General features: G+C 41.2%; 1 protein-coding gene across 2 annotated transcripts in view; it reads right to left on the bottom strand.

The window, feature by feature from the left end:
- LOC117266152 (rho guanine nucleotide exchange factor TIAM1) overlaps nt 1-16,032 on the bottom strand; it is a 64,663-nt gene extending 48,631 nt beyond the window's left edge. The window contains exon 1 of one of the 2 annotated variants that reach the window (XM_033641120.2): nt 15,790-16,032. The gene's annotated coding sequence lies outside the window, so the exon portion shown is untranslated. Of the gene's footprint in view, nt 1-10,341; nt 10,367-15,789 lie in introns of those variants that run through there. The other variant, XM_078172476.1, reaches the window with a different exon arrangement.
- Between the last annotated feature and the right edge of the window lie 11,571 nt (nt 16,033-27,603).

Here is a 27,603-nt window from a genome sequence, read left to right on the forward strand (position 1 = left end):
AAAACACAACAACAAAAATCTCACGTCCCTTTGCTTCATTTTAACTTCTATATTTGAATTTTATTTACTGAATTTATCACAACATGTTTGAATCTGCTGTTTCTCCATGCTCAGCACAGAGTGGAAAGCTCTTCAGAGTGAGTATAATGGACACAAAATCAGAGCAAGACAGAGACGGCTGAACATCGCACTGGGACTGGATGTGCCACTTATCTACACTGTCAGATACAACTCTACACTGGAGCTGTCAAACTCTTATTGCCACATCGCCACGGCTGCATTAGAAAGATGCTCCACACCTATAGACTCTCACGTCTATCACCTAATGCATGAACACATACACACGCTAGCAGGTAGTTCTCTGCAGCGCACAATGGAGTGTAATACTACAAAGGCAGACATGCTTCCCGTCACACACACCTGCACAATCCCTGGAGAAATGTGAGCAGGTTTTCCAACTCACACACACATGCTCTCGCACTCTTTGGAAAAATACCAAAGGCCTGTCAGAACAGCCATGGAGCAGGCACACCCTGCTTCCCTCCGCCAATCTTTTCATCTCTGCACCTGTCTCACAGCTCCGCCCTACATGACACACAGCTCAGCTCTTCGGATTCAAACCACACATGACGTGGATGTGTACTACTGTACTGCACTGTACGGTGATTGAAGCCAAACAAAACATGTCTCATTGCTTTTATAAGACTGTCATAGTCTAGACCGCATGCTGAAGTGGCTGCTGAAATCAGCCACTTCAAGCTGTGACATCAACAAGCACCTTTATTGCGTGCCCTTCATCCCCAGAAGACAACAACCCATCCTAAATGTACTTACTTTTACAATACTTGGTGTACTTGGATATTGCACAGGGGCATAGTAATGACAATGGTTGTGTGATAATATGTAACTGTTGTCTTTAACGGAAATAAATTACCTGTTGCACATGAATTTCTCTAACATGTGAACAGGATCTCATTTTTTGAAAAAGTGTTTCAATGGGTAGAGGTGATACTTAAGCGTACAGTATGTTTTATTGTGAAATTAACTGTTTTTGTCTTTAAGTTGTGCTATTAAACACCATTTGTCATTATTTCTAGCTATTAGCTACAAAGATTTAAGCGTTGGAGATTTCACTTTATTATCAGGACATCAACTATTTCACATAAACATATATATAAATACAAAAATACCAAACAACATTTAGCCAGACAACAAAACCATACTACAAACACTACAAATCTCATCAGACATTACAAAAAGCGTATGCAGTGCAATAAATTAATCACCCCATTACATTCAGATTCAACCCAAGGTACACTAAGGCTACTTAGAAGCAAAGAGTTCCTCAACCTGTTAAAATCCAGCATGTGGGACTCTAATCTTCTGTCTGATGGCGAAAGCTGATAATCTTCAAGTAAAGTGTGAGAGCGATTGGACACAATATTACCTGCCAAAGACAACATTCTCTACATGCTTTGAAAACACAGTTTGACATTGAGCAGATCAGTCGAAGTCTAGCCAGTCTAACTTTATGCTTAACGAAGAGACAACTGTATGATGCACTGATTCCTTACTGCATAACACACTAGTATACATTGGAAAAACAACAACATAATCTGTTAATTTGCTTTAAGTTACCTCAGTCTCGTAAGAGAGTAAATGTGTTGTTGTACTGTGCTACATGTGCACTCAAGGATAAATCAGCATCCACATAGATTCCCAAATGTTACCAGGTGGAAACTTGTTCCACCTGTAAACCTACTACTCACAGTGTATGACACAACATGAGTAACAGCTGATGACTTGTGGGAAAATATGTAACACTTTCAAGAGTCCCACACTAGTTTACGACTGGATGACTATCATGTCTGATTTTAGGTGAACAACTGCTGAAGCCAGGAGTCCTAACGTCCTAAAGACTAGACTTTTCAGGGGACTTGGAAATCCTGGATTAAACTCTTTAGTGTGTGGTTAATCCAAGGATTAAATAATTGTGATTTAAGAGGTTACTGGTGCCTTTATTGTTCAAACCTAACGTTTTAAAAGACAATAGCAACTACTGTTGTCTTACAATTATTACTCAACAGCTCTGTTATTCCTGACTACCTAATAAATGACCCAAAGAAAGTAGCCCAACCCTAAAAGAGACATAAAAGGTAGTAACAGTAGTGACCCGTCTAGACACTGCTGTAACCAGAGAAGCCCTCAGCTTGACTGATCTCCCTGACCTTACTCTGCACCCTTGACCACCCCCCACCGAGCATTAAAACACACAACGCAGTCACTGGACCCGCCCTTCCCCTAGACCCTTTCCCGCACCTTTCACATTCCTCAAATGGTTACCGTACCCCCTACCACAGGGCAGAAAATAAAGTCGCTGAGGTTAACACTCTCTCTGGGGGGTAAACAAAGGAATTTCTGGATGAGGCAAACTTCATTCCAAGCAAGTCAAAATAGAATACCATGGGAATCTGCGAGACGGTTTTATCAGAGCCTCTGCATGCTCCCTGATTTTGCATACACACCTGCACAACCCTACAGAAATACACACACCTGCAAACATGCATGCTTATACACTAGGGCATCCTTGTTGTTGTTTACGCTGAGCAAACCTGCTTTGAAAGATAACAAATGCACTGCGAATAACATGTGAATCAGGACTAGGTGCAGGCTCAATGGGCCAAACAAATCAGGATCGGGGACTTAGGCGTGTGTAAATTGTTCACATTGGATGAGGAACTATATCTATCCAATGTCGAGGTAACAGTCAGATATGCTCTGAAAACATCCCATTGTGGAGATGGGAGAGCACACTCCACTGCACTCCCACAGCCCCTATGAGAGGACTGTCTCAGACATCACTGGTAGAATTCCCTGGAATAGGGAGATTAGCTTCTTATTCATCCTTTTGGGATCTGACAAGACACGCACCACAACCCACCCCCCCCCAACTCTCAGCTTAAACACATGCATGCCCATACACAAACAGCATGCCTGCAAGCATTGAGTCTCGGCTGCTGCTTAAATCAAACATTCATTTCTTTTAACTGGTGAGAGACGAATTATAATTCCTTCCTGAAGAGCGCTTTCATTTTGAGGCCACAGAGGAGGGCAAAGCATAAAAATGACAGAACAAAGTGCAGCGGGAGGAAATAGACGTTTGTTATTCATTTACTGTGGTCCCCTCTATTTGTCATCTCCTTACAGACAAGTGGAGTAAGAAAAGAGACAAGATTTAGGATTGTGATGATCGTGGTAGCAAAGCAAATTCACTGCCAATTCAAATATAAAAATAATACAAGTTTAAAAACGGGGGGGGATACTTATGTAGTGCAGCATATCATCTGCAAAATGACACATATAATAGATTTTAGATTTTGGGTCAGTGTCTGTGTGGCATCTGAGGATCAAGGGGAAAAGATAAAGGGCAGTGGGATTCAGTGTCAGCCAATTCACTCCACTTTACTCCTCAAGTGTCACTAACTTCATTAAATACGCTCCTCCGTCTTTCTAGGAGCTTACAATGTACGCTCCTTAACTCAGATTTCAGCTGACTGTCTCTACAGCGTGGTGCAGTCAGGGATTACCATATTTTAAAGAAAATCCTTCTACCACAAGTCCTCCATTGAGTGAGAGGCCCGAGAGAGTCAATGAGTGTGTGTTGCTTCTGACGCTTTGCTCTGTAGCTGCTGCTGCTGCTGCTGAGTGCAAACTCAGCGATCAGTGAGTCCCTGTATGAATTCAAAGACAGGAAACCCCATGACTTAAACCTGCCATTAGGATCTTTCAAGATGTATATTTTAATGTGAGGCTTTTTATGCTGAATGATCAGAGCACCCCACTTGTTCTGAGATGAAGGAGGAGATCAAGGTGTGTAAGCCTTTATTAAATCCATCCTGGACTTCTGTTGTCGGTTACCACGCCACTTCAAATCCTCTTGTTTATAGAGTACACCCATCAGCAAGCAGCAGGTTGCATGACAAATGGCAAGCTATCATTTGCTTTTTGATGAATGTTAATAAATCACCCCTCTCTTTTTTAGCCATTCCTCAACCAGTGCTCACTCGTTCCCCCTGATGAAATAGTGATTGCGCAGACAATCGCCTCGCCGTCATCAAAACCAATCAACTGAATATTCATGTGGTGATTTGCTGCTCCAAATATGCAAGAGGCAGTACAAGAAGTGTTGTTTAATTATCCAGGAGGAGTGGGACGAGACATTGACTGTGCTCCAGATTTCAGCTGGTAACCGTAGAAACCCTACGGGGCAAGATGCAGCCTGGGGGAGGAGCGGTTGGGAGTGTGGCAATGAGATAGAGAAAGACGTTACAAAAGAAGAAGAGTACTGTGCTGACGTGGCAGGGTATTTAAATTTCTTTGAATGACCTGTGGGCAATGACATGCCTCTACAAACATGATGGAAAAAGAAACTCAGGCACACTAGCATATTTTTAGATAAATTGCAGGCAGCAGCCAGTCAGTGACAGCCATAGCTAGTAAGAGCATGGTGTCACCCATCCATATAAATCAATACTTTATTTAGAAAGCATCAATATATTGTAGAGATTCCCTCTATATCTTATTAATACGAAACCACAGCTAACATATTACTAACTTATTAAAGGGGAACTTTGGTATCTTTCAGCTTGGACCCCATGTTTTTGCGTAAAATTGACTAAAGGAGATAACAGTTTTTAAAATTGGTTCATTACTGAGCAAGACCACTGCAGCTGGCAGCAGCGAGACAGGCTGCAATGTAACTGTAATGGGCAACTGCGCATCATGAATTTACTTTTTGCCACTGACAGGCTCAGATTGTTATTCTGAGTTGCTGACAATGTTATGGGAGGGATCTCTACAGTGACAAACCTTTTTGTTTAACCAGACACAGACCTGAAATCACAATCAAAAACCACCACACTCAATAAAACATGCAATAAAACTTACAAAAAACATCTTGGTTCATCTTTTCAGTGTTCCAACAATCATCACCTATGGTTTGGTTGAAACAACCCCTACATTCACCCAGTTAGATGTGAAAATATGCTGGCTTTATACACGCTAAAATCACTGTTTATTTAAATGGAATCTGGTGGATTTAGCAGTATCAATTTAAATGCTGTTTCTGTTTTTTTTTTTTAAAAAAAAAAGGATCTTACTGTTTAATACAAAGGTCTACAACACTTAAATAATAGTCTGAGTCTGTCAGTGGCAAAAACAAGCACTTCAGGTGGACGTAAATTGGCGGTGCACAAGTCTTAAATGGTTACATTACAGCCTGGTTTGCTGCTGGCGGCTGCAGCCACCTCACTCAATACTGGACCATTTTTAAAAAGTCGTCTCTATTAGTCACTTTGACACAATTACAAGGGAAAATAGGGTCCAGGATGAAAAACACAGAAGACGCCCTTTAATCAATCAATCAACCAACACTGACTCTTTGTCAATCTGCTGTGTTTCTAAAATCTGCTGCTTTATCACTGTTGCACTTCAGCACACACTTTGATCCTGTGCTGTTTGTGTTGCTGATTTTTTTTTGCTGTGATTGTATCGTGATGTGCGCAAGCCATCCAGTTTGTCTGCTTTATCTGAGTCATACTGACCCAGATTCCTCTCAACTTGGTTGACATGGCAATAAAGTAATGGATTGGGATAAGACACACTTCAGTGAAAAGCTGTTAAGCCTGAAGTAATTGAGTAGTTCTATAGCTTGTTGTTTCATCTTGAAAAGGGGATTCCTTCCCATTATCTCCACCCTTTTTGCCTTAACTGAGCCGTTGCAGAAATGTTTTACTTTTCAACATTAAAAGTCTAATAATTAAAGTGTTGTTAATTAAATTGATTTAAACATTTAGTGTGGCAAGCGTATTGTCGAAAAATTGTTTCAGTGTTTCCATTCCATCCTGTGAAGAGGTGAACGAAATACGTTTATTTGGGGCAAAAAATTGCCAAATTTAAAATCAAATATACTTAATTTTGGCAGCAAATATTGCCAGACACTGACATGTATAGACATCCGCAGACAAACACAGACAGGTGTGAACTGAGCCAAATTCCCATTCCTCTCTGTGCAGGCTGAAGGGACGGGGAAATAACGGCTAGCAAGCCAGAGAGAGGGATAAGAGGGTTTTAGGCAAAGGTAGACTGATTGAGGTGGGAGGTTGAGACTGGGGGGATGAGATGAGAGAGGCAAGAGGGTCTGAAAAAAAAAAATGATGGTGTTGAAAGGAGGATGAGAGGCTGTTAGCTGGTGGAATCGAGTGTTGGGCCACAGGTTAGAAAGATGAATGATGTGTGCTGAGGTGGAAGGAGACATGAGAGGTAAAGAGGTGGAGTGGTGCTGATAGGTCCTGAGGGGCTGATAGAGATAGATGTTGTGTCAGTTCAAAGTAGGGCAGATGTGAACAGGCCCGATTTGTTGTCAGTAATGATATGACTGGGGTAAGACTATCTGGAGAGGGTTATTGAGGAGGTTATTGTCCGTGTCAGTGTGTGCTTATGTGTGTAGGTGTGACCTGTAAGAACACGAAGATAGCGCGATTACGGTTTAAATACTGCAACAATGCAATTTGCAGGCATTAGCTTACTCTGGTTTTAATCAAATTGAGTAATGCAAAGACACCGTTATCACTTAACTAATTAAGATTTTTGCTGAGGCTCTGCAAATCCTTTGTAGCACTACCCTAATCATTACCAGGGAGCAAGGGAGAGCTTTGGCATGACCACTCAAGGACAGGTAGGGAGGGAAGAAAAAGTGGAGAGGGTAACATGAGGGGGAAAAAAAGAAGAGAAAGGAAATGAAAGATTAAGGGTGGAGAAGGAGTAGAGGAGACACCATGACAGCATAAGAGGTGAGTAAGCAGGTAGTACAAAGGAAAAAGTTAAGGGCAGAGGAATGGGCAACAACAGAGGTGCACTGCAGAGAGAGGGGGGGAGGAGGACAGCAGGAGGTGGAAGGGGAAGTTATCTTCCCTCCATCCCTCCACCTGAGTCAACAGCAGTGCTTGCAAACAAAGCACCCCCTTGAAGACGAGACAGGAGACAATGCACCGCAGTGAGGGGATGGAGGTAAGAAATGTTCAGCAAGAATGTGACCACAAACAGCAGGACACAGTGTTGTGTCTCAACAGAGGACACAGACCACAAAAACAATACAGTATGGTTACACTGCTAGGAGGTTAAGGTAAGATTAATTTAAAGAATGCTAAAAAGCAAAAAGGACGACAATAACTACTGATAGATGCAGCCAATGTCTGCAAATTAAACATCTATACACTTACAATGAGTTTACAGTCAATATCAAATTGCATACATGCAGAAAGTACACATTTGCATACTGTACTTTTCCCATGATCATATCTTTTTTGTCTGCAAGAAAAACAACCCTCCCTTTTGTTACCTACTTCTTCATTTGTGTATCACACTTACTCACAAACATCCTTGCAGACAGTAAGGTGTGACAGATTCTGAGAATACCAGTGGACCCACGCCCAGAGTGTTGCATCAATGTTCCTCAAATTTCAACGACCACAAACTGCTTCAGTAATCTCGGTATACAATAGGTCAATCTTCCCACACAGAGGTTAAGCTTAGGTCTAGACAAAAACAAATGTGAATGAGATAAGGGTTGAAACTTAAGACGATTATCATTCTTTTTTTGTAAAACATGGATCATTTAGTCAACAAAATGCCAGTTGCTTGTTTTGTACAAAGCCTCTGCACTAGTAGGGACATCTACATATATCCTTTAGATCTAGATTTAATCATTTTCAGGAAACCAAGCCCCATGCAGTATGTATAAAGGTGAGATTAAATGAAAAATGCCTTTCTAACCCTTTTAGATCACATCCCATGTCATACTGTGCAGCTATTTAACAATATGCCAAAAACCTACCAAAAAAAAATCAATTTCTTTGTGTTCTTATATCAAAATCCAATCATGTTTTCTTCCTTCAAAACAAAATATGTGAGTTTTTAAGCTAGTACCAACCAGTTTCAACCAATAATGTGACATCCACCAGTCAATAAATACGTACCTATCACTGCACAGATATCAGATTCAAGTTAGCTAGCTAGCAAAAGCACGGTACATCAGTGTGTCTTCAGGTGTTCACCACCTTAAATCTTGTTCTGCTTACCCAAAAAGACCATTATGACTGGGCCTTTGGCTAGAATTTATCCACCTTGAAGAAAGTGGTACGTGTGACAGCTTCAGATTATACACAAAGCATGTTACAGTGGACGGCTTCAGCAACTACATGGAGCATACAATGGGCTTCGTCTCTCTCTCTCTCAGTGATGAATACTGCTATCCCTACTGTGCACACCACATAGGGATAGCAGTACCCCGACAGGTTTTTACTCGCAAATATGTCATGATACTGAAGCTAGCTACTCTCAGAATACCATTTCATCTGGACTTATATAACACACAGCACAGTACAGCTTTACTTAAGTGTTTGATGTTCAGCACAACCATGGTGACACTAAATAATGTTGTAAAGCTAAGGAGTAGAAACAAGATTTCATCCTGTGATGTAGTGTCAGAAGTTGTTATCAAAACTACGTTATTTCTGAGAACTTTCCCTTACTTTCCCTTCTTGTTCCAAAGTAGTATTAATCTGAAACTTGCATTATTTTGCTGCTTGTCAGAACTATTCATTTTGCATCATACAAACATAAGCCAATGAGGATAAACTCTAGTCACTATGAAGGTTTTAAAAGATGGTAAACCATAATTGAATCCCTGGATACTTCACATAAGTGCCCCCTCAAATTTCAGCCAATGTTAAATGATGTCTTGTGGCAAAACAGAAAACAACCACTGAGACAAGGATGTCAACAACATGTCAGCAATGTGGCGTCTCTTCAGGATCTAGGTCAATGGGTCCATTTCCTGGGAGTTTGGCTCCTGAGCGGACTCGGGCTGGGGGTTATTGTTTGGGCTCTACAGTGAATAGAGCCTCCTCTCAGTGCATTAGTGACCTGTATAAGCTCCACACGACTCGCTGACATCTGAGTGCAGACCTGAGGGGAGAGGACAAAGGCAATCTGACCACACAAAGCTAACGCACCAAAGGACAATAACAAAAACACACAGTCTAATAGAAACCTTATACAGCACTCACCACAGGGTTTTTATCCCCAAAGAAACTCAATCCAACAAACAAAAAATCCATGCAGCTCTGCCTGTAAGCCTTCATCCTTGCTGTTGTCAACCCCCTTTCCACACACACACACATTCAGACATATTCACATACATATTTGCACATGCACACACTTACAAATGCTCGCACAGGCTTCTAAGACCACCTTGTACAATCCCACTGCATCACTTCCAGGTCAACAGGCAACGTGAAGTGTGACTATGTGATGAGCACTGAGTCGCTGGTCAGCATTCTCTTTATGTAACTAATGTAATGTGGGGGTTGAAGGAAAGCAGGAGGGGTGCTGTAATTTACAGTCACATGGATGTAAACCTTAGACTGGAAAACACTCACGCAAATTAGGGGGTGTAAAGATTTCCAAGCAGATATAAGGAAAAAAAAAAAAAAAAAAAAAAAAAGGAAATCCCAGGAAAGGCCAAATCTCCCAAGCACAAACAAAGCACAAAGACAATCTTTGAAGACACTCTTTGCACTACCACAGTAATTCCTCCCTTAAATCCCTACTCAGCACTTCACACACAAATGTGTTTCCACTCTCTCATTCTGAAGTCTTTTACAGCAGCTTCCTGTTCAGGTAAAACTGTCCCAAAGCTTCCTTTTCCACTAAGCCACACTTGCACATTAACTCAGCTTATACCACCTTTTCAAATTGTACTTCTTTAGCATGACAAATATCAGTGTGTGTGCATCGCAAACATCCTTTGTTTGCTCATCACTCAGTAAACAAAATTACACACAGCCACATTTCTGTGCTTTTTCCTTCTGTTATTCTTATGAATTGAGAGCACCCTAAAAAAACACAAAGATCTAACCTTCTGTGTATCAAATAAGATGTAGATGCATGCACACACACACACACACACACACACACACACACACACACACACATTTACACATCATCAGTTGGCAGCCAGAGCCAATGTGTGGGCTGGAACGCAACACTGATCAGAGATAATGGGCAGACATGACAGCGATGGCAATGCTGTCACACACCAAGAGAGGAGGGAAGGAGGGATGGTGGAGCAAGAGACAGAAAGAGGGAGACAAACAGAAAAAAGAGAGCAAGAAAGAAGAGAAAGAAAAGGAAGGGAGGGAAGGAAGGGAAGGAAGGAAGAAACTCCCAATTCATCAGCAGACACAGAACAGACAAAAGATAGGAAATGAGTGAACATGCCAGCTCATGTCAGCTCTGAGACTCCCCTCCCCCTGTCTGGACCCCTTCGCAAATTAGAGGCATCCCCTTCTGCTTCTCCCACTCCTTTTGCATCTCCTTCTTCTTCTCATCGGGGGGTTGATGTTGTGGAGTCTGGCACAGAAAACAATGTTTTTCACCTGATGTTTCACACTCCCCCCTTTAACAACTCTTGTAGTCCTGCTCAACCAGACGAGTGACATTATTAACGGACACACAAAAGCAAACACGTCAGTGCGACATATTCACACTGACTCATTCAGCCACTCTTGCCTTGCATAATTCTCATATTTTCAAAAGGTCATACAAGATCAGGGAATACAGATACAAACACATGCTGCATATGTGTAATATTCCAGTGGTTTCACACCTATTTGTCTACTTGTGACCCACCATGATCAGCAGCGTAGTTTATGACCAGGTCGACCAAATACTTTTTTTTCTCCTTTCATCTTTCCTGCTCTGTAAATCATCTCATTGCAAAGGGATTCCCCCTACCATTGACTGCAACCATGACAGAACCGGCACCTTAATTAGACACACTCAGTGAAACCAAAGACGAGAAAAAACATTTCAGTGTCTCTCCACCCTCAGCTGTCAGTTTTGTCTTGGTTTTCCCAAAACAGACTTCAACAATATCTGTCTGGTACTGGGCTGCAAGTGACAGCCGCAGTGAATTGGGAGACACGCACACAAGAGACAGACACACAGAGAACACACAGGCACACAGTCAAACATTTAAACAGCTTGATTGCATGCAGGGAGAAGGACAACTGGGGGCTGCATAAGCCCCATATTTGCTTAACGGCAGAAATGAGAGGACCACTGAGGAAGAGGGATGAAGCGTTTTCTAACAACGGTTTGAAGACGGGAGAGAAACACGGACAAAGATGAGAGAGAGAAAGAGATCATCCCTTTCATGTTAATTGCATCATCTTTTTATCATGCCCGCCACATGCTCATCAAACTAGATCTTATGTACTGTATCTGTAATCATAAAGAGAGGGCGTGCGCCCGTCTGCTCTGCCACAAGGTCAGAGGAGTCACATTCACTGTGGAGGATCCAGATGTGAGAGTATTTGAGGCCAGCTTTAGCTCCATGTTGTTGATGAAGATGGTGATGACGACAGCGATGATTGTCTTCATCACTTCCATTTGTATAATGCATTATGTGATGCATGGAGTGCTTTATGAGCTTTACATGACCAGATCAAAGATGAGTTTGACTTAGATGATTGTATTCATAGTATTGATTGTAGTAAGGCTGCAGAATATCACTCTGTAACTGTGTATGGTTGCTACAAGGTTAATCAACAAACTTTAAGTTAAGACTTGGTATTTGATTAAGGTTAAGGTAAGTGAAGTGACAGTATTGATGTAGATATGGTCTCAGTTCAGTTATTTACTTGAGGCTGGATGCTTGTAAAAGACAACACGCCTACCTATATCTGCCCTACAGGTGAGCTGCCTTAGCCTGAGAGCACTGTATCAATCTGGGTCAGTATATACACTTACACACACACACACACACATATATATATATATATATATATATATATATATATATATATATATATATATATATATATATATATATATACACACACACACACACACACACACACAATACAAACACACTCACACACCCACAGGGCTCACTTAGCGGAGCCCCATCCCCCCTTTCACGCTCACACACTATATTAGCTTACTGTACACGGACGGAGCACATGGTTGTGTGGATGCACACATATTTGCTCTGAACGCACACATGCACGTTAGTGAATGGACACACACATACACATAAACCTGAATGAGTGGAGTGTTTCTGTGTATGAGATAATGGCTTTCCCCCCTTTTCACAGCCCCGGGCTTTCGCAAAGTCTTTGTCAATTCTAAAGTGCGCGCACGGACATGCACACAAAGACACACACACACACACACACACACACACACACACACACACACACGAGGTGCACCAGTTTTTATCTGCCACTATAAATCCTTTCACGGATCACTTCCTCAAAACACCCTGCCAATATTCAACTTCCTCATGGCGGCAACTGAAGCAGTGAATTGTAGCAAGACAGATAACATGAAGAAAAGATAACAAGAAAGAGAAAGACAGAGAGGGACTGAGTGACAGAGTGAGACAGAACACTCGTGGAGAATTCTTATTCTTTCCTTAATCAAAACAAACAGTAAGAGTAAAGTTTAATAATAGATTAAGCAGCATTTTAAATGTTAGAGTGGTAGCTTTTATGATTTACTACAAAATGCTTACACTGCTTACAGTTACAGTCGAAAATGTGTTGAGTTCATATGATCTTAGTTTAAACTGTGACAGATCAGAGTGCAAATGTTCTTAAAGGTCCACTGTGTAGGATTTATGGCCATCTATTGGAACAAATAATTCATAATATTCATAACTATGTTTTCATTTGTTTATAATCACCCGTGTTTTTGTTACCTTAGAATGAGCTTTTTCTACCTATATACAAAGCAGGTTCTCTTCCACAGAGTCTGCCATGGTTCTCTACTGTAGCCCAGAATGGACAAATCAAACAGCGGCTCTAGATAGGCCCATTCACATTTCTGCACATGGGATAAGTTCAGTGGCGGCTGCTGGTCTTTCAAGGAGGGGAAGCTCATTTTCGGCCTACATCATAAAATGTGTCCGTTTATTTATACGTAAATTCTACCCTCTGGGGCTGCTGCGCGAGGCTAGTGTGACCGCCTGTGAGTGCTTTGGGACGGTGGAGGGGCTCACAGCAGCACCCGCTGCTCGTTGGGGACAGTAACTGCAGAGCAACAGAAGTCAGAGTCTCCAAACACGAGTACAGTCTCCAATAACACCAGAAAAAGATGCAAGATTTGTCGCTAGTCGTTTTTAACAAAGAAAAAGTCACTAAGAGGATTGGAAAAGTCTCCAGATCAACTCGGAACAACGGAATGAAACTTGAAACATGCTCCGGTGGTGGTTTATATTTCAAGAACGCTGATTCGCTCATTTCGCTGTCAATCAAAAAAGGATTCAGCTTCAGACAGATCATCCAATCATCATGCAGAAGCCCAGCGTCCAGGCCAGCCGAGGCCAGCCCACTGCCCCCAGTGACGCTGAGCGTCCGATGAGCGGGACAAAACCGAGCATTTATCCAATGACCATCTAGTTTCGCTACAGTGGAACAACCCACTCTATGCTTCCCCATTGAAGTCTTTGGATGCTGAGCTTCCACTGTTTAATGCACTGTGACGCTACAGGAATGAATGAGAAGAAAGTCGCGTCAGTGACCTGTGATAAGTAGCTGATTCTGAACAAAAGTTGAACGCGTTCTAGCGCATATTTAGTCAATGAAATGTAAACACAACAGTACATATTTGACCACTTATTTTTTGACATTTTAGGGGAAGCTGAGCTTCCCTTGCAGTCTTAGAGCAATCACCACTGGATAAGTTTCAGCTCTGATCTTTAAAAGAAATCTATTTTTCAGTATTCAATTAAAATTAAAAAAGGTTAATGAATTACTAACTTAGTACTACCGACTCTGACACAGAACCCCAAATTGCCCCCAAGCCCCACCAGTCCCTTGCATGGTAGCAGGGTGAATGAGAGGCAAATTGTAAAGCCCTTTGGATAAAAGCCAAACATTTACCAAATTATAGTTATTTTGATTTTCTGTAACGTTTTATCAGCTTGTTAAAAACACGCCTCAGCAACATTAAGCCAGTAAACATTATGATAAGTGGTATATATCTTGTTAATTATAAGGTCCCAAAATTGAATCCAGGACTAAATGATCAAATGACACCCAAACTTGTTTATTTCTCACATTAAAATCTCAAATTCTGTTATTTTTTACTATATTTAATGTGCCTGTGCTGAATTCTCTAAACTGAACCACATACCCGAGAAAACTGTTTTTTCTTCTCCAGAGAAGAAGCATGAAAGTGAAGTAGAAGAAAGGACAGCAGAGACTCTCAGCCCTTTGACCCCTCTTAGTTCTTTGGCTGCCTGGATGCCTAAAGACGACCCTCTGCACAGCTGAGACTTGACACCTCCACCAACCCACACACATTTAAATGACAGATGCACATTTGAAGTATTTAAGAGGAGGTAAAAGTGCATATTTGCAGACTCTCCACCTTTGTTTCAGTATCTCCTTTAATTTGAAACTTGTCCTTCATCCTCTCTCCCTCTCTTATGCTGTCTTGTTTGTCGCTGTCGCTCTCTGCCAAGTCTTCAGTACCACGCTGCCTGTAACTGCTGTTCCCAAGACTTTCAGTAGCTCTTGTGTCTCCCTCTTTGTCTGTCTGGTCCTGTCTATTCTGCTCTTCAGCTCTTTCTCCTCTCCCATCCTCTTAATATTTCCACACAACACTGTACGCACGCACACACCCAGACACACACAAAGTAGGCTAATGTCTTTATCAGATCCAAATCCGTTAGTGTATTATCCCTCTCTCTTCATTTGGCATTGTGAAGCTTTGATGGCATAACCAGAAATCTTGAGGACTGACCTGCGCTTTTTTTTTTTTTCATTTCTCATTTCAGAGTGCTTTGTCTCTGTAACAAGCTTTTGACAAGTCATAATTACGTAAGTGCCACTTGAGTTTTTTTTTAATATCTCACTTTATCTCAAGTAATAATTTTATCTCTTCTGTACCTCTTACATAAAAGCACACAGTCAAATATACACACGCTAAAGCATGCATTACTTTGTTTGCCCTTTGAGCTGTGCAGTTTGGTCAATGGCGGGGAAATGTCAGGTGGTACCAGCCAGGAAGGGCTGTTAAGGTATTTTGTTATCACTAAATTACCTCAGGTAGGAAACCAGGCATTGTCCCAGTGAGAATATTAATGATTGATAAAGTCCTTTTAACTACACGCGCACACACTGGCCCATGCTGCATGGCTATTTGAGCACAATACTTGAGTGGCTTTTTTTTCTTGCAGTTCTCCTGTATTTATATAAATAGATATCTTGTGTGTGTGTGTGTGTGTGTGTGTGTGTGGGAGGGATAGAGCGGGAGAGCCCCATCAAGAGAAAGGAGCCATCACCAAACACTAGTCTAGTGTGCAAGCAAAGGAGAGAAGTCACACACACAAACAGAGTCACATTGTATAAGAAAGCAAACAGAAAGTATACATACATTAACACACACACACACACACACACACACATATATATATGGACCATGCACAACAAAAAGCTTGTACTCTCAGAAGAAGTCAGACGCACAAATTCAGACTCTATAACTATAACTTCACCTCCTTTTGTCTTTCTCACACATACAAACATTACCATTCACCCACATAGTTAACAAATCATCTCAACACACTAAACATGAAGCCAGTTATCTTAAACACCAAAGCATCTCTGTCACTCACAAAGCTCCCAAAACATCCTCAAAACAAGAACTGCATCTCGTTACCTTTACTTAATGTCCCAGTGTTTCCTCTGTGAGTAACAGCTAATTCCCTGTGGTGGTTCAAACACAGTCAGCACGTGTCCTCTCTGAGAACAAACAGGGGAATCCTTGCATCAGAGTCTCCCGGACTCCAGCGCAGCGCTCGACTCTCTCTACACACATACACACACACATACACACACACATTACAGCACATACTCACACATGCTGCCTCTTGCACGCCCTAGACCAGACTGAAGGCTGAGGAGAGGGTGTGTGTATGCTGACTGAGTCTGAGCCCGCCCTCTTCTCTCTGGTTCTCCCCTTCTCTCCCACACGCACTCACCCTGCCCTCCTCCTCTCATCTCCCCTCTCTCTTTCTCTCGCTCCCTCTCTCTCTCCAATTTCACCTCCCCCGGCTTGCCAATTGACTGCCAGCATGTGTGCTGGGTCTGTGCCTCTAAGCCTTTAGATGTCCCAGTCCTCTTTTTAATTGCTGGCTCTCTGGCCTCAAGTTCTACACAGAAAAAAAACAAAGACACACAGATACAGTGGACAAGCACAGGCACGCACAAACAAATAAAGATACAGACACAAATACATTCATACACAAGTAAAAAACATGGACTGACAGTAAACGTGAGTATTTGTTTGGGATAATAACATAGATAATACAAACCTACACTCTGAAAAGAAGGTAGACTCTCATCTTAAAATGAGTAACTTGTAAAATTCAGTGTGCCAGAATAGAGATGTGGTTGGAGAAGAAAGGTGAGAAAGGTGCACACAGTGAGGTGCAGTAAATCCATCTCATTCTTTGGAAACCTTCCATCAGAGCAGCTGTAGCTTGTGTAATGCTGCTGCTTCACTCTTGGCTTTTTTTTCCCATCTATCTTTTCTTTTACTATCTTACAACCCACCAGGCTTTTTTGTAAAAAAAAAAAGGCTTCAAATAAAAAAGAATGAGACCTCAAGTGGTAGTTTCTGCTATTTTGTGTTTTTGGGTATCAATAAATCAACACCTGTAGGCTTGAAACATGGCTCTGAAGACTGTGTAGCCTGCTCCTTCACTGAGAGTTGTAGTCGGCTTGAATTCACAACAGTTACAACGGATTTCAGCAGTGACCCAGTTTTATGACAAAGTAACAAGACATCCATAAAAACTACTCAACCCACTCCTGCAGCACAATCCACTACTCCACTGTCTATTTCTATCTGTGCTCAGTAGGCTCAACACGCTCATGTCTGTGCCAAAGCTGGGACAAAATATGGATAAAGTCAAGGCTTCATATTCACACTTAAGATGCATAGTTATATTCCACTACTATTCCAAATATGACACTATTCTGAATTTGATGCAGGTCATTTTAACAGCATAGTCCGTTTCGGCATTGCCTTTTTCTAAATCTTGTTTTTTCCGATTAAGACTTGCCATTATTAGTCAGCTTTTAATAGCATTTTTTGGGCATGTGTATTTCACGCTCAGAATAATATTTTTTCCGCAGTTTACGACACACAGCCTCTTGTCTGTTTATCTCTGTGCACTGTCACATATATGTATATAAGGCCAACATTTCTGGTCAGATGAAAAAACACACCTACTTTGAAACATCATAAAAGACTTGGCTATCAACAGGTTTTTGGATATGTGCAAACGTCGCAACAATGACCTCTTCAAGAGGGTGGCTGAAGTAATAAAAGAGGAAGGCTGTGTTTGCACAGTCCAACGACTTCTCCACCACCATTTTTCGATATTTTGATGAGATAAATGACGTGTTGATAAAACTGAATTGAATTGTTAGAGCACATTAATGTGAGTATGTGCAGCTGCATGTTAACGGGAATATTAGTGGAAATATTTATTTTCATTAGCCATGTAAACAGGTTAGTAGAAATACTGTCTTTTTGGAGTAAGGGCAAAAACAGAATATTTTGTGCATGTACACACAAGCCACTTGTCACTTGTGTGGTTTGCTATTTGCTTTTGTCATTAACACAAGCAAACATAGGTGCATTTGACAAAGGTAAATACAAACAGTGTAAAGGTTGACACAGTTTGAAAGGGTCTTTGTACTGGAAGTGTCACAGCCTTGCTACTCTGAAATGTGCTCAACATGTTTGGTAGAAAAGAAATGGTTGTAGTGATAAGAATAGTCCCTTTTGCTACCCAGGATTTAACTTTTAAAGATGTTTCTCACCATGTTTTGGTGAATGAATCCTACAGGTATTTTCTTTTGTTGTTATGGATGAAAACTCAGGGGTGAAATCACAAAGAATGTATTGAGGCAGCTGATAGCACCATGAATTGCGCATCACTTGCAACCGCTATCTGCCTTGTCTCAAGGTCCATCACACAAAAGATATTGTACTAATGATCTGTCATGTGTGTCCTAACCACAGTCTGCAAGCTGAAGCAGGAATGTTAGCTTGCTCTGTTTCTGTAAGACCAACATTTGAGGCTGTGGTCTGTTTAACAATAATTAGCACTTTAGATGAGTAATACAGAACAACAGATCATATGCGATATGCTACTTCAGTACACTTTGTAAACAAACATAATCGGGATCACTACAGACAACTGCAGATGAACATTTAATATCCTGAAATTCACATTATAGATACTTCCCCTGACTATCTGTGTAACTATTTGGCCACAATTTAGCACACTGACTGTACAAGGTCCAGCCATATGCTAGGTTTCCACCGAGTCTTGTTTTCCATCTTCTCCTGCATGGGCCATTAGGAGGCATTACACTGTCAGTGAACCAAGACAATGACCACATCTGAGTTAAGAATGTGCAATTCTTTTGTGCATCATGCCCAACACTGTATATACCTGTTGTGTTTTCAAATACATTTAAAGTGAACATCTAATATTGGCTTAGCTGTTTTTGAAGAAAGAAGCTTTTCAAGCTCAAGTACGACAACTCTGTGTGTGATTGTGTGTGTTTTTCTGTGAATGTGGATGTATAGTTGAGGGGCCGCAGAAGAGGTTAGGTCCATGTACGATCTGCTGCACTTGACGACTGAAATAATTGACATCTCACCTACCGCGTCAAACCCAAGCTGTCCATCATGGCGTTACTTCTGATGCATGTCATCGTTTCTTTGTGTCGATCATGAAGGATGCAGCCTAACACCTGATGCCCGCTTATTCCCCAGTTCGAGAGTCTGTCAGTCACATCTATCGTCACTATTAATGAGCGCAGTTGTGTCTTTCTGTATACCTGTCCAATTTATTCTCCTGTGTGGAGCGTGCCCACGTGTCTGCATGTGTGCATGATTTGACACATGATTTTGTGTATATACCACCGTGCATGTGTGTATATATAGTTTTGTCCCATGCTAATGGGAAATGCAATAGCGTTAGACAGGGATTAGCTGATGTGACCCAAAGCAACCGGTAGCTACTGTGACTCTAAGAGAAAGGTAGCAGGCCAGAAGGGATGTACTATTGTGGCCCAGCATTACATACATTATTCATCAGCTCTACTCGCATGGCTGGTGATAATGATTTTATCAAATCTGGCAAGGTGGGTGGTTGGTTGGGGGAAACGGGTATTCTGACGGTGTTTATGTGCATATCTTTTTTTTTGTCCCTTTTCCAATACAGTATGTTCATGAATTTCAATATGATATGTTTAGCAACAGATATGGCAGGACGCATGAAATAGGAAACCAATCTGTGTCTCGTCCCTTTAGCTCCTAACTGATATTGCCACCCCCACCCTCACATACACCCTGCGATAACGCCTGATAAGGATTGAAAGGTGGAGTCTATTGTGCTGAAAGGCCAGCTCAGGTGTGCAGGAGACAGGAGAACAAAACCGGCTTCTCTTTCAGCGCTGCTACCCAACAGTCTGTTTATTCAACAGAAAGCACGACCGCTGAATGGGCTTTGATATTCATTTACTCATCGCTGTTCTCACCGCACAGCTGAGAACAAACAATGAGCATGCTCACATTATGAAAGCAGCATGCCAAATGATGAGTGCAGACAGAGCAAAACAAGCAAACAAAAAGAAATCCCACCATCCTGATGTTTCTCCAGCCCTCCTCTCAGCTTACATAACATCCTCCACCTGCTGTTGTTACTGTTACCTCCTCTGTGCTCTGCTTGTGCCAACATGCCATCACATCCTTTGCTCTGAGTTGTCCTGAAACTACTAACCAATTCCACCCCGCTCCTTGGATAATTGCATTACAACCCAATAAAGCTATGTTTGGGTAGGCGAGTATGGGAACTGGTTGTCTGAGTCGCTGTTCATCCTCCCGGATTGGTTATTTCCTGTTTCAGCCGTCTCCTGGCAGGACACGACCTTCTCCAGCTAATTTGTTAGATAACAGAAAGAAACAAACGGGGGAGACAGAAAGGAGGGGGGACAGACTGGGAAGAGAATGAGGTCTGATGGGTAGACAGGTGCTAGGAGACAGACAGCATATGTGCACATACATACACACATGCCGTACACAAAAGAATTGTAATGCAGTGGCATTGTCTACGTTAGGTGCTAAAATGTCATCATGTGCCTGGGGGTAAAGAGCTGTGGATGTGTGTGTGTTGTCCGTGCACCAGCGCACAGTTAGTGTTAGTGACTTTGTGCTTGTGACTGTCTCCCCTCTCTCCCCTGTGGAGGCTGTGTCAGGTCCTTTTGTTGGGTAGATCTGTTACCTTCCCTGCCCTTTGTCCCGACATGTTTGCCTCTATAAATGTTAAATACTCTCAAACAGCAGTTATTTTAAGAGCCGCACTGTGCAGCAGACAGAGACAATGGGGGATCATCAGTCTGTTATGCAATCGTCCCTGTTTTTCTCATAAAATCCCTTGTCCTCAAGCCAAATATTTTGGTAAATGATTTGATGATCCTGGGAACTTCTTTGTCAGAGGATACAAAACAAGTTATCTCCAGGGGAAAGAAAGTAATTTATTACTGAAGTGAATTTTACTTGATCATTAAGTCATATTGTAAATGTACACTAATGTAGCATTTTCAGTGGTAAGTTTCTTTAAAACAAAAGGCCAAAAGGATATTTCTTCATTTCTTGGAGTTTTCTGGAGCATTGAGGCCGTTTCTTTTTCTTTTCTTTTTTGTTTTTTTTTTGGAAGCCCATATTTTTCCACACTTCCTGTCTTTGATATAAACATTGATGTGCAAAAGTCACACAGGGCTTTTGTGAACTTATTAAATCAAATCATGTATAGTACGTTAAACCCTACAACCCTCAAGCTGTTGCACCTAAACTATGGAATGCTCTCCCTTTACCACTACGATGCACAGATTCTTGTGATGTTTTCATGAGGCAGCTGAAAACGTTTTTATTCAGGCCTTTACTTGACATGTCTAAGTGGCTACGACATTCTATCTATTGGCCTTTGACCTCAAATTGTGTGTTCTTGCCGTGTCATTTGCTGTTGCTATGTATTTTAAATGTCAATCTCTATGCTGTTTTTCATTTTCCTATTTTTCATCGAAGTAAAGCACTTTGAGATTCTGTATCTGTGAAAGGTGCTTATACAAATAAACTTTACATACTTATTTACATCATGTGTGTCATAATATACTGACAAGCAAATTTTCAAAAGGAGCGTGCATTTTTTTGTGGCCGCTAAACTTTCAAAAATAAGATAAAGAAAGAAAAATGTAGCTCTCAAAGCACCCTCAAAAGGTGAAATGCACCTGTAACTGTGCTACCAAGTAAATACCATATCAGTGCTCCTGTGCTGTTTGCAGGGATGTGAATTAGGTAATATGCACACATTTGGCACAAAAATGGCACCTTTCTGTGCAATTTAACCTCATTACAGAAACAGTCAAATTCACAAAGATCAGTGCTAATAGTCATGTAGTTACAGCGTCTTCAGAGAAACTGAAGTGCACTGACAGACTGGATAGTTTCCCTCTGTCACGTTTAAATTCCTTGTCTGAAGTTTTGAGAAATGCCTCTCCACCTCGTCAATCAGGACCTGTAGCTTGTGGTCGATACATTTCATTTTCCTTCTTCTTCTACTTCTTCTCTGCACCATTTTTTTGCCTACTTGGTGCAAAAGTAAATTAAAATGTATACCTTATTACCTGGATATTTACAATCATACACAAAAGGGCAAATTGCATTCGGCTGCAAAACGTTATGGGCATGTACAGTACAGGCCAAAAGTTTGGACACACCTTCTCATTCAATGCGTTTTCTTTATTTTCATGACTATTTACATTGTAGATTCTCACTGAAGGCATCAAAACTATGAATGAACACATGTGGAGTTATGTACTTAACAAAAAAAGGTGAAATAACTGAAAACATGTTTTATATTCTAGTTTCTTCAAAATAGCCACCCTTTGCTCTGATTACTGCTTTGCACACTCTTGGCATTCTCTCCATGAGCTTCAAGAGGTAGTCACCTGAAATGGTTTTCCAACAGTCTTGAAGGAGTTCCCAGAGGTGTTTAGCACTTGTTGGCCCCTTTACCTTCACTCTGCGGTCCAGCTCACCCCAAACCATCTCGATTGGGTTCAGGTCCGGTGACTGTGGAGGCCAGGTCATCTGCCGCAGCACTCCATCACTCTCCTTCTTGGTCAAATAGCCCTTACACAGCCTGGAGGTGTGTTTGGGGTCATTGTCCTGTTGAAAAATAAATGATCGTCCAACTAAACGCAAACCGGATGGGATGGCATGTCGCTGCAGGATGCTGTGGTAGCCATGCTGGTTCAGTGTGCCTTCAATTTTGAATAAATCCCCAACAGTGTCACCAGCAAAACACCCCCACACCATCACACCTCCTCCTCCATGCTTCACAGTGGGAACCAGGCATGTGGAATCCATCCGTTCACCTTTTCTGCGTCTCACAAAGACACGGCGGTTGGAACCAAAGATCTCAAATTTGGACTCATCAGACCAAAGCACAGATTTCCACTGGTCTAATGTCCATTCCCTGTGTTTCTTGGCCCAAACAAATCTCTTCTGCTTGTTGCCTCTCCTTAGCAGTGGTTTCCTAGCAGCTATTTGACCATGAAGGCCTGATTCGCGCAGTCTCCTCTTAACAGTTGTTCTAGAGATGGGTCTGCTGCTAGAACTCTGTGTGGCATTCATCTGGTCTCTGATCTGAGCTGCTGTTAACTTGCGATTTCTGAGGCTGGTGACTCGGATGAACTTATCCTCAGAAGCAGAGGTGACTCTTGGTCTTCCTTTCCTGGGTCGGTCCTCATGTGTGCCAGTTTCGTTGTAGCGCTTGATGGTTTTTGCGACTCCACTTGGGGACACATTTAAAGTTTTTGCAATTTTCCGGACTGACTGACCTTCATTTCTTAAAGTAATGATGGCCACTCGTTTTTCTTTAGTTAGCTGATTGGTTCTTGCCATAATATGAATTTTAACAGTTGTCCAATAGGGCTGTCGGCTGTGTATTAACCTGACTTCTGCACAACACAACTGATGGTCCCAACCCCATTGATAAAGCAAGAAATTCCACTAATTAACCCTGATAAGGCACACCTGTGAAGTGGAAACCATTTCAGGTGACTACCTCTTGAAGCTCATGGAGAGAATGCCAAGAGTGTGCAAAGCAGTAATCAGAGCAAAGGGTGGCTATTTTGAAGAAACTAGAATATAAAACATGTTTTCAGTTATTTCACCTTTTTTTGTTAAGTACATAACTCCACATGTGTTCATTCATAGTTTTGATGCCTTCAGTGAGAATCTACAATGTAAGTAGTCATGAAAATAAAGAAAACGCATTGAATGAGAAGGTGTGTCCAAACTTTTGGCCTGTACTGTATGTGCTGTAATAGAGGGCAGATTTTGTTTTGCCTCCAGGGCTGAGGTTGATGCTCACATATCTGCAGCATTTAATCACACACTAACTGAAATCTACACTGTACATTTACTTCCACTTGTCAACTTTACTGTTATTTTTTTTCTCTGCTTCGATAGCCAACACATGTCTGCTCTGAGCGCATCCACCATTACTCTCTCTATCTCTCACTAGACTGCCTCTATTGACTGCCTGTGTGCATGAGGACAGGGAGATGAGACCCTGCGGTGTTGGCAAGAGAGCCTTAGACAGTAATTACTATGATCAGCATGCATGGAAATGAATATTATATTATATATTTGGATATAGCTCTTGTTTTTTTCCCTGATAGTCTGAATATGTTACTATATTTTTTGCTGGTCGCTTTTTAGAAATAAAGTTAGGTCTGAGAAGTTGCTACATCTAGCAAGAAATGGCCAAGGACGCGCCCACACAACACTACTTTCATAACATATGCATCTGTCAACTGTTAACATTAAAAACACCATGTCTGAAACACATATAAAGGACAGTGGCAATAAAAGTACAATATTTTAGGGTTCCCTCTAAATTTCTCAAATGAGGCTTTCTAGGCTGAGCTTTGCGGGTAGAGTAGCAAACGTGTTGTGTAATAATAGCAACTGGATATATATTGAGAAAGTAGATCACATGATTCATTGCAGAGGCAAAGATGCTACCAGTGGACACACTGTCACCCCTATCCGTTATGAAAGGGCAATGCCAATGGTGTAACTTCATCACTCACTCAGTGACTCAGTGACAGACTTTTGCCTTTATAGCACTGGTTTGTTGCAGTCCAGCCAAAAACCAAGCAAGTCAAGAGTCCAGTTATTGTTATCAACTGCTAATGAGGCAGTGCATTCTTGTCTTTAAATCGCAAGGTCATGGAGTACACATCTGCGTAACATTAGCCCAAAGCTATGACTCTATTTAATATTCCAGTGGGGCAAGTTGGCTCATTACAAACATAAACATTGTTTATCGTTTCCTTAGGTCAGTCGTACATTGCTGCTCCTAAACCACTGCTACACTGATGTGCTTTAATATGCTCTAACAGCACACAGAGAAACTCAGCCTTCAGCCCCTTGCATATTATCATTGGAGTTGATAATTTGCATCATTTAAATCTCTGATTCTGAGCTTTGCTGTCTGATTACCACACACTGTCGCAGAGAAGTGAAATCAGATGGGTGCAGTGGAAAGATCTGTGAGTGTCTGAGTCTTGAAAGTGTAAGTGACAAATCTAGTCCTGACAAAGTAGAGAAAATGCACCAGGAAGTCTTACAAACTCTTACAAACTATTATGTTTTGAACTAATTTGTCGTTGATTTGTGAAGTTTAAAGATTTACTGTGCATGTAAAGAGCCATACAGAAGTAATCTCCGTCAGTCAGCATTTATGTCCCTCTAGAAATGTGTTGCGGTGTATTTATGTGCAGAGACTGCCCGTTTATCTGTATTTTCTCCTTATTTTCTGTGTTCTGGACATATACGGGTGTGTACCTCCACAGCGCTCAATTAAGGTCAGGGCTTTGTTAAGAGGTAGTGACCAGATGCCAGACTGTAAGAAGCATCCAAAAGGCACAGCGCCGAAAAAATGCAACCATAGCAAGGCAAAACGCCAAACCAGAGTGAATCTGGGGTTGGCTTTTACTTTCACTTTCACTGGGGAGCATGTTTACAAATGGAAACCAACAATCCCACATAGTATACCAATGATTCAAACTGTAATCAATTCATGAAAGCTTCCGGAATTGTTGTGGTACACATTTACTGTTCAACAGTTGCCTCTAAAAAAACATGTGAAACACAAGATGCTTTACTTTGATTAGAATTACCAGTAACAGACACCACGGCTGAGATGCTCTCACAAACTCTGTTTACACTGTAACACCAGGCCTATTGTTGTTAATGACAAGATAAGGCAAAGGACCTCACTGGCAGATGTTTTATTTTTTGTCTTACAGACACACCCACACCAGTGTTTTCAGTTATACCGTCTGATTAGACCTCGGCTCAGGCTGAAGGTGAGCAGAGCTATGCTGAGAATGACAAGAGGTCACTTGACTGTAATAAAGGTAATTTGCCCTGCCCTAACAGGGGCAACAAAGTTTACTTTACTTCACCTACTTTAGCTTAGCATAAGGAAAAAGCTAACCTGGCTCTGTCCAAGTTAAAGATAGTGATAATTAAGATAACAATAATTGTCTCAATATAATTTTCCTTGATAGAGATACAATAAATGTGCAATAAATCCTCTATATAATTACATAACCCATACGCCCATAGAGGGGGATGGTAATGCACCTTAAACGCCAGTTGCCACCTGACATGCAGAGGAAGAAGTAGTACTAGTAAAAGAAGAAGAAGGCCAGACCGGCCACTAATGTGTACATTAACATTATAGCGTTACAACATTCAACAGCCTCATAAAGATATTTTTAGTGTACTTGTTTGGACAACTATTAACAAAGTGGCGCTACCCAACGATTGAATTTGCCACATAACGTTAGCTACGATAGCTGTATAGTCGACTCATCTAATTCTCATGGCTAGTTGCAAATTAATTTGACTAACCTGTGTCAAACATCTCCTTGTCCATAAACATGATTTCTTCCTCAGTCACATTAGACAGACACTCATCAGCAAAGAATGACCGCATGTTACTTCACAACGTCATCAAAGTCCATCTTTTCTTATTGCTTTGATTGAGAAACAACAGAAATGAATGCTGTGGGTATAAAATTTGTACAGAAACTACTGACCACAGTTGAGAGTTTTGTTTTGTCTGTTTATTATTTTTATTTATTCTTTCAGACAAAGAGTCTGCCATGCTCCTGGCCAGAATCAAGAATTCTTATGTGTTATGTTATGTAATGTTATGTTATGTTTTAAATCTATGTTGTGCTGTTTGGCAAGTGTTGTCATGTACTTACAATAGTTTAAACCACAATTAACCGTATAGTTAATGGTCGACTTTCACTCAGGAGCAAAAATCTGCCTTTAAACTAGAAATAATAATAATATGACTTTTTTTAAATCGTGATATTAATCGATATCAACTCATATGAACATATTTATTGTGGTAACATTTTCAGCCACATCGCCCAGCCCCATTCCAGTGGTAAAAAAAAAATCTACTAGCATCTCTAAAGCTCACTTATCAAAACAATGTATCTTACTTGTTTTATCCATACAAAAACCGAAGTATAAAAATGACAAATTACTGTTTTACGAGGGATTATTGGATTTCTTGCCTCTTCAGTTGCTCCCTCATAAGATCAAATCATGCGTATCAATGTTTCAAGGAGCTATTTTCAGCTGTAGTGCATTCTGAAAATGATTTCATTATAAATTCAAGACAAACATACAAATACAAAAACACAGCATCACTGGTGGTGAATTTGTTGGTTTAAATGTTAGAATCAGTATGTAAATCCCCCATTCCTTCAGTAAATTAATGAGCGGATTACAGTCAGCTACACTTATCCCTAAACCTGATGGACTGATGCTCACACAGCTACTTCAGTCCATACTAATAAGGCACTCACTGAAACACATAACCAAGGAAACACACATTAGCAACAATGTTTAGCCAATAATCAGAAAAAACACTGAAGTTGCAGCTGGTCCCTCACACACACACACAAACACAAGCAATGCTTCCCCTGGAGACACTACACAGAACTCACGTATACAGTATATATCTTTTTCTAGCTTATGCTGAGATAAACACAAAGATGAATAAGCCAAGAAGCTGTGCCGGAGTCAGCACTACTTTATATCAGGATCAGCTCGGTTTAAGATAGAGTCCAATGTTGGTTGAGATTAAGACAAAAATAGGCAGTACTCAATGCACGTTATTTCCAAAGGCAGAAAATAACACTTAAAACATAGCGCAAGAGTCAGCAGAGATGTAGATATATCTGGCAAGGCTTTGTACTAAACCCTTCCACAAGCAACTAGCATGGATTTTGACTAATAACTGCAATGACGCTGATTGCATCCACGTGGTAATCTCTTAAAATGTCT

This window comes from Epinephelus lanceolatus, chromosome 11, assembly GCF_041903045.1.
Source record: "Epinephelus lanceolatus isolate andai-2023 chromosome 11, ASM4190304v1, whole genome shotgun sequence".
In the NCBI taxonomy this organism is placed as follows: domain Eukaryota; kingdom Metazoa; phylum Chordata; class Actinopteri; order Perciformes; family Serranidae; genus Epinephelus; species Epinephelus lanceolatus.